Source organism: Loxodonta africana, chromosome 2, assembly GCF_030014295.1.
Source record: "Loxodonta africana isolate mLoxAfr1 chromosome 2, mLoxAfr1.hap2, whole genome shotgun sequence".
NCBI classification, from domain to species: Eukaryota; Metazoa; Chordata; class Mammalia; order Proboscidea; family Elephantidae; genus Loxodonta; species Loxodonta africana.
The window spans coordinates 227,649,694-227,658,064 of record NC_087343.1 but is presented as its reverse complement, the minus strand read 5'-3'; the positions used below and the strand labels follow the sequence as shown (position 1 = coordinate 227,658,064).

Genomic DNA, 8,371 nt, shown 5'->3' with positions numbered 1-8,371 from the left:
GGACTGAGGTAGACTCATTAACAATCTGTGACATGCAGATGACACAACCTTGCTTGCTGAAAGTGAAGAGGGCTTGAAGCACTTACCGATGAAGATCAGAGACTATAGCCTTTAGTATGGATTGCACTTCAATTTAAAGAAAACAAGAATCCTCACAACTGGACCAATGAGCAACATTATGATAAAAATGGAGAGAAGACTGAAGTTGTCAAGGATTTTATTTTACTTGGATCCACAGTCAACAGCCATGGAAGCAGAAGTCAAGAAATCAAATGACGCATTGCATCAGGCAAATCTGCTGCAAAGGACCTCTTTAAAGTGTTGAAAACAGGGATGTCACCTTGAAGATTAAGCTGTGCCTGACCCAAGCCATGATATTTTCAATCATATCATATAAGGAAGACCGAAGAAGAACTGATGCCTTTGAATTGCGGCGTTAGCGAAAAATATTGAACATACCATGGACTGCCAAAAGAACAAACAAATCTGTCCTGGAAGGAGTTCAAGCAGAATGCCCTTAGAAGCAAGGATGGCGAGACTGGGTCTTACACACTTTGGACATGTTGTCAGAAGGGATCAGTCCGTGGAGAAGGACATCATGCTTGGCACAGTACAGGGTCAGTGGAAAAGAGGAAGACCCTCATGGAGGTAGATTGACACAGTGGCTTCAACGATGAGCTCAAGCATAACGACTGTAAGGATGGCACAGGAGGGGCAGTGTTTTGTTCTGTTCTGCATAAGGTTGCTATGAGTCGGAACCGACTAGAAGGCACCTAACAACAACAGCAACATCTTTTTCTATTAGCATTTAGTAAAGTTTTTCTTTTTTTTTACCCCATGAAGACCCTCCTGTCTACTGAAGCTTGTAGCGATGGTTATTAAGAAAGAAAATTCAAAATGTAGAATCATGATGCTATAGCAGTTTTTAGCCAATCTGATTTAATGATTTTACCCACTTGTAATGTAAATATATACGTAGGATTCTATAACATTCCTTGGACTTGGGCAGACATAGTTCTGGCTGCATGCTTGTCCGTTTCCTACGTTTGCCTCTTGGAACATATGCTGAATAAAAATCTTTCTTTTTGCTTTACTGTAACTTTGTGGTGATCTTACGGTAGGACACCACCAACCGGCGGCCAGCGGCAACCTCACAGGCTGCTGACCGCCTGGGTGCCTTGCATTGAAACGCCCCATAGCCTTGCCCGACTGGCACAAGGACCAGTGCCCTAGCACTCATGGGTTAGCCGGGAAAGTAACGTTTAAAATGAGTACAAAAAACCCAGCTTCCCAGCACGTGAAATTTCCGCCCAGGACCGTATGCTGGGCACGGCTAATGCGGGGGCCAGGGCCCAGCACACTCCCACGGCTTGGGCAGAGGCGCGGGCCTTGGTCACCGCGGGGCAAGGGGCAGGGTGCCGGCCACGCAGTAACTCGGAGATCCGCAATCAGTCCCGAAGCTCTGCGCCAGGGTACGCGCCTCAGGGTCAGGGAGGAGCCGAGGCGGGGTGGTTCGGACTGGGGACCGCGCGGAGCGACAGCGACAGGGGCAGGCGGGGCCTGCGCGCCACGAGGCGGCCGCGTGCTACCGCTCCCGGAGCAGGGACACCGGGACCGCGCTTGGAGACCCTGGAAAGGGTCTAACCCCGCGTGCCGCATGCTGCGCTCTCCTGGAGCGGGGACTCAGGGACCGCACCTGGAGATCCCGGAAACGGTATGACCCCGCGTGCCGTGGGTGCTGCGCCCTTCGCGGCGTGGACCCTAGTGTGTGCCCGCGAAGCCAGCCCTGGGCGCGTGTGTTCGCGGCGCCGGAACACCCACGGCGGCGCAAGTCTTCCGCGTGGGGACACAGCCCGGCTCCCCACGGGCGTGATCCAAGGGAGGCGGCCTCCACGCCCCCTCCCGGCAGCGCGCCTGCGCCCACCGCCGCGCAGCATTGTGGGCTCTGTAGTCGGGCCAGAGCGAGTTGTCTGCGCTCCGAGCCCGGGGAGTCGCCGCTTAGCACGTTGCCCAGGTATTTGGCCTGTCGGACAGCCGCGGGGGGGGCATCGGGAAGAGGCGCGGGCGGGGGCCTGCGGGGGCTCGGGGAGGTGGCTGCGGGGACGCGGGGCGTCTCAGGGTTGCAGACTCGGGGTCCCGGGGTGAGTGCGGGGTGTGCAAAGGGGAGGCCGCGGTGGGCGCAAGTTTGTACGGAACTACCCCTCAACCGTGCACTTAAGGCCTTCGCCGCTCGCGCGCAGCACCCACTTGGGACACCAGCCCCCGCCGCCCCCTCCTGTCTCCTTCTGCCGCAATTGTTCGCGGGCGCTCCCGGTCCGCACATGCTCGGAACCGTAGCAGCGTGGCAGGTTTCCCTCAGTACCCTTCCGGCCCGCCATGAGGTCTGTGACCGCCGCCCCTCAGCCGGTACCACCGGCCGCCGTCACCCCATGTCTCGTCTCCCTCCCCAGGGACGAAGGAGCCGCGTGCAACCGACGTTTGCTCGGTTCCACGTGGTGATGCTGAGGCTCTGTTACTGGGCTAGCCAGCGGGGGAGTTCCCCGTGGGGTGCCTGCATCGTCTCCAGGTCGGTTCTGGCTGCCCCATTGGTATTCTCCGTCGCCTGGGGCCTTGTAGGTGCCTAACGACGTCCAGTTGGACCGGACTTCCCCTTGCTCCGGTCAGCGCCTGGCATGGTCCAAACAGTCTGCACAGGCGCATCACCAGCCTGTGGACCCTTCTAGGCAGATCCTTCCAACTTCTCTCGAGCAAGATCCTTCCAACTTCTCTCGAGCAGGAAAACCATCTTAAAGTGCACCTGGGAAATGACCACGTTAATTATGGGAGAAGGGCTGCGCTGCCAGGTTAGGGTCCAGTGCCTTACCCACTTTCCCATTTGATGCGGTGATGGAAGGTCAGGGTGAGTGGCCTAGGCATGGAACGCTGCAGTCTGTGGGTCCCTCACCATCCAGGGAGCCCCAGCATGTCTGGCCTCAGAATGCAGGTGAGAATCTTTGCTGGCCTGGAAATCCAGAACCAGTCTAAAGAAAGCAGTTTTCCAGACTTGCCCAAAGGAGGCTTGATATAGCTCTGGTAGCTGCTTGCTGGGCTGCCCTGTAAGGAAGTGAGCAGGGGTCCCCTGTCCCCAAAGAAGACCCCTGCAAGGACCCACCCCAGCAGCCCGGAACAGTTCACCTAGCTTGAATCTCTGGCCCTGTGGGAAGCTCCCTGCTCTTTCCAAGTCTAGGAAGCAGAGCACGCAGAGTGGAGGGGCTCCCGACAGCGGCTCTCTGTCTGGACCTGGCCGGCTTGCTCTGCACTGGCACTGCCAAGTGCTTTTTCTCGAAGCGCCTGGTGGTGGAGTTCAATGACTCCGAGTAGCAGCCATCTGTTCCTGGGCAAAGGTGTTTTTAACAGGGTGCAGCTCAGGATATTGGAACTGTGGATTTAGTACTTGCAACGTGATGAGGGCCAGAGGCTTAATTTTACTTTTAGGAACATACAGAATTCAGTCTCCTTGGGGCAGAGTGCAAGCCTTTTAAAATTAATTTCTTTTTTACTAGCGGATGTTTTAAAAATTTAATGCCTTCCCCCCACCCCCCCACAACCTGCAAGAGCAGTTGATGGTTTAAGATACAAAATAAGAGAGTTGTTTTTGGTTCTGTTTTGATCTTTAAATCTCCAGGCTTTCCCAGCCCTGGAAGGACAGCCCCAAGGGAACAGCTTATTCTTGTTCAGTGAATGCCTTCCAGAGGCCTGCGGGTTGGGTGGTCAGAAAGGGCAGCACTGGGGCAGGGATTTGGGGAGAAGTATTTGAACTCCCCTCCCAAAAGCGGAAGTGTAGGCTCTTGCCTCCTTCTCCATGGCCCTTGTGCAATCAGGATCTTCCTTCACTTCCCCACAAGAAGCCTACAAGCCTCAGCTGGTGAGCCCCAGGACACTGGGGCTCCGGCCTAGCTCTGCGTCTCGCCTGCCCTGGGCTCCACGTCCTCAGCTCAGCATGATGGATGGCATTTTTCTGCTTGTCCTGCGGCGCAAGGCTCGGACCGCTGCTGTGTGTTCCCTTCTGGAGCATGAGGACACGTCTTTAAAGTCTTCAGTGTGACAGCTGATTCCTTGTCAGTGTTTATGATTGAGTTTATCTCCTGGAAGAAGAAGAAAACAAGACTGCTAAGACAGGTGGATCACACTGCCCGCCAGCCTACCAGAAGAGCACCGTGGCCCTCCACCAGGACCGTGGCTTTGGTGGTTGCACCTTCCTTTGTTGAACCCCATCACGCAGCCCTAGGTGGTGGGTATGGACAGAGGCTGCCTGCCTGGGCCCTCAAGTCTGGAGGAAGCAAGTAAAAGAGGCCCCAAGGTGGTGTCTGCATATTGCTGAGGGTTTGCAGACATGAGTCTGTTCGCTGTTTAAGATTTTTCTCATTAGTTAAAAGGATTTCAGATGAAACACTACACTTTTGGCCTGCGTTCCTGTGTAGAATTGGCTCAGACTCTAGGACACCCAGGTTCTTCCCATGGTCCCTGGCTGGGCATCTCTCACTTGGCCACCTTGGGTACCTATGGGCTCTGGAGTCAGCAGCCTCTGACCTAACCCTTCTGTAAGTTTTCCAAAGTATGTAGTCACTGTTCTGTGGAAAATACCGTAAATGCCTGGCAGACACACATTCGAGAGTGGAGATAAGCCCCCTGCCCCCAAGGGCCCCCCTTTTCGAGATAAAAATGTTCCAGAGGCCACCTGGTGTACCTGCAGGCTTTACCTGAAGGGTAAGGATTTGTACATAGTTCTCAGGACAGATATCTCACGCAGAACATCAAATGGCCATCTGCGGGGAGCCTGTTGTTACACTGGATAGGGTGAGGCTGGACTGGGAGGGCCGCTGGGCTCAGCCCAGTCTGGGAATGTGCTCCCTGTCCTGAGCTCCTCTCCTGACAGGTGGGAAGCCATGAGCGGTGCCCTCCTTACCTGTGGAATGTGTTAGAGACCTGGGCCGTCCCTGACCTTCCCCACAAACTGGGGCAGGCCCAGACCCTGAGTTCCTAGCAGGCTCCCACAAAGGTATGAGCCCCAGCTCTGGGATTTTAGGAGGCTTAGGAGTCCATGAGGGTGTGAAGATGAGAAAGTGAGTGCTTTGTACAGGTGTCTCGGGATTTGTACCACTGCCCTAGATGCAGGGTGACACCAAGTAAGGAAGTGCCTGTCGTGTCTGGATATGAAGTCCATAGGAAAGGGGGACTGAGAACCTCAGGTCCTGAGCCCCTGGGGGAAGCCAAGGCTGGGGGAACTGGATCCTAAAAAGTCTCTGAGGAATGTAGAGGGTGAGGGCCCTGGTCCTGAGTCACTGGGGGAAGCCAAGGGTAGGGGGCTGAGCCTCTGGTTATGGGCACAGGACCCTGGGCATAGTTACATTCTTGACTGTTTGCCACAGGGCTCAGGGTTCTTAGCAGGAGTGCCATGTGAGGTTGCCGAGGGAGTGCAGGTGGGGAGGCTGCCCAGAGGCAGATGTGGAGCCTGGGCGCAGTGCATCTCCCTAACCGTGCCCAGGAGTGTGAGCATGAAGTTAGGGGGAGTCCTGGGGCTGAAATGGAGTCTCCCAGCAGGGAGAGGGTGAACTTACCCAGAGGTGTGGGCCACGGGAGGCCCATATGTGGCCTGGACATGTGGGTCCCTGCTCAGAAATGGAACCAGAAAGGAATGGTCCTTTCAGCCCTAAGGAGGTTTGAGACACATGGCCCAGGCAAAGCAGACATCGGAGTCTTTCAGCGGAGCAGCGTGGCCCCTATGTTCTGTCTGTAGGCCAGTTCTCTTGAGGGGTGGGGCAGAGCGACAGCCCACCCCTCTGGCTTCTTGTTTTCCTTCTTGGCTCTTTGACAACTGCCTCCCAACATCTTTCCCAGCGTCTTTCCTGCCTTCCCCTCCCTTTGGAATCCTTTCAGCTGTCCCTTTCCCTAGTAGCCCCACAAACAGACCCAAGCCTTGAGGATCTGACTGTGGTTACCTAGCATGTTTTTCTTTAGTCACAAAAATAGACATGAAGAAGTTAAGACAGAAGCTGCTCCCACCTTCCCACCGAGGCCCTGGCCCCCATTCCTCTTTGGTCTGGGGTGGAAAATGGTCTGGCCCTGCTATGAAGTCTTTCTCTGTGACAGGGGTGGGGATGTGGGGACCTTCTTCAGCTCTGGTAGTCTTGGAGCCATGTGCCCCTGCATGCCTGGTTGAGTGGGGGGGCAACGCTGAGTGACGGGAGTCTGGTGTAGCTTTTCCCAGAGGTCCCTGGACCCCACAGCCAGACCCACATCACAGGAACTTTGTGTGCCTACTGCTTGGGGATTGGAGGAGACTTCTTCTGCAGTCCAGACCCTCTGCAAACCCCTCCCCTCATGGGCCCCTGCAGTCAAGAACACAGCCATCCACACGAGCTCAAGCGGCCCATTGTACCCAAGGCCTCTTGACCTGGGCTGGTCCCCGTGCCTCAGCAACAGACCTGTGCAGTGAAGGCCACGTGGGCCATCCCGGCCTGTGAAGTCGGCTGAGCTGTCTCAGATGAGTCCCAGCTGGACCTTCCTGGCTCCGTGCACCTGCTTGGCCCATGAGCCCTGGCTGATGTGATACTTTTCTTGCAGCAGTGTAGTCTCTGATGTTGTTGTTAGGTGCTGTCGAGTCGACCCTGTGTACAACAGAATGAAACGCTGCCCAGTCCTGCTCCGTCCTCACTGTCATCGTTACGCTTGAGCCCGTTGCTGCAGCCACTGTGTCAACCCATGTTGTTGAGGGCCTTTCTCTTTTTCGCTGACCCCCTACTCGTGGGTGTTGTGGATGTCGTGGATGTCCTTCTCCAGGGACTAATCCCTCCTGGTAACACGTTCAAAGTATGTGAAACAAAGTGTCGCCATCCTTGCTTCTGTTGAGCATTCTGGCTGTACGACCAAGACAGATTTGTTCGTTCTTCTGGCAGTGCATTGTATATTCAATATTTTTTGCCAGCACTATAATTCAAAGGCATCGATTCTTCTTAGGTCTTCCTTACTCATTGTCCAGCTTTCACACGCATATGAGGCGATTGAAAACACCGTGGCTTGAATCAGGCACACCTTAGTCCTCAAGGTGACATCTTTGCTTTTTAACACTTTAAAGAGATCTTTAGTAGCAGGTTTGCCCAGTACAATGCATATTTTGATTTCTTGATTTCCATGGGTGTTGATTGTGGATCCAAGTAAAATGAAATACTTTACAACTTCAGTCTGTTCTTCATTTATCATGATGTTGCTTATTGGTCCAGTTGTGAGGGTTTTTGTTTTCTTTATGTTGAAATCCACACTAAAGGCTTTGGTCTTTGATCTTCATCAGTAAGTGCTTCAAGTTTGCTTCACTTTCAGCAAGCAAGGTTATGTCATCTGCATAACGCAGGTTGTTAATGAGTCTTCCTCCAATCCTGATACCACGTTCTTCATATAGTCAACCCAGAGAGGACCTCTATAACAGCCTTTGACCTTGATAGCAAGCAGTCTCACTTGGCACAGAGATGCAATGATAAAAATGACCCACCCTTAGGAACTCTGTGTTTGGGGAGTGTCTTAGGCTGGTTGCTCTAGAGAAGCAAAAGCAGTGAAGTGCGTAAATATATATATAGAAAGATTTCTATCAAGGAAATGGCGTATGTGGTTGTACAGGCTGGATAGTCCCAAGTCTTTGAGTCAGGTTGGAGACTCCCTGACTCATGTAGCTGCAGGAGCCAGTAAACCCAAGGTTGGCAGGCCAGATAGCAGGCCTCTGGCTCACAGGCTGTGGAGGCTGATGAATCCCGGGATCAGCAAATAAGCGGCTAGCCCAAGTCCCAAGAATTGGAGGTCAGATGAACAACAGCCAGTTGCAGAATCCAGAGTGAGCAAAAGCCCCCAAGCTGTGCCAGAAAGCCCATCTATATTGTATGCAGGCCATACCCCCAAGGAAGCTCCCTCTCAACTGATTGATTACTGGCAGCAGATCCATCATGGAGGTAATCACATTATATCAGATCTCATCATGGAGGTGTGACATCAGTGCATAGCAACGAAACTACATCATAACTGCCAAACCACTGAGAATCAAGGCCCAGCCAAGTTGACACACAAACTTAACCATCACAGGGAGATAGGTGTGATGACCTGCCCCCACTGTGAGCAGGAGTGGTGTTTGGGCACCTGAGAGGTGCTCTTCACTGCACCAAGCTAGGCTTCTCCTTTCCAGAATTGAACAGATGGATGAAGGGTGTCATGGATTGAATTGTGTCCCCCCAAAATGTCTGTCAACTTGGCTGGGTCATGATTCCCAGTATTGTGTGATTGTCTACCATTTTGTCATCTGACGTGATTTCCCTACGTATTGTAAATCCTATCGCTGTGATGTGATGAG

The 8,371-nt window shown here is 53.6% G+C and overlaps 1 protein-coding gene across 2 annotated transcripts in view; it reads left to right on the top strand.

Moving 5' to 3' along the window:
* Nucleotides 1–1,586: 1,586 nt before the first annotated feature.
* Nucleotides 1,587–8,371, top strand: part of SLC19A1 (solute carrier family 19 member 1) — a 50,941-nt gene continuing 44,156 nt past the window's right edge. The window contains exon 1 of one of the 2 annotated variants that reach the window (XM_023541007.2): nucleotides 1,587–1,714. The gene's annotated coding sequence lies outside the window, so the exon portion shown is untranslated. Of the gene's footprint in view, nucleotides 1,715–1,956; nucleotides 2,015–8,371 lie in introns of those variants that run through there. The other variant, XM_003421946.4, reaches the window with a different exon arrangement.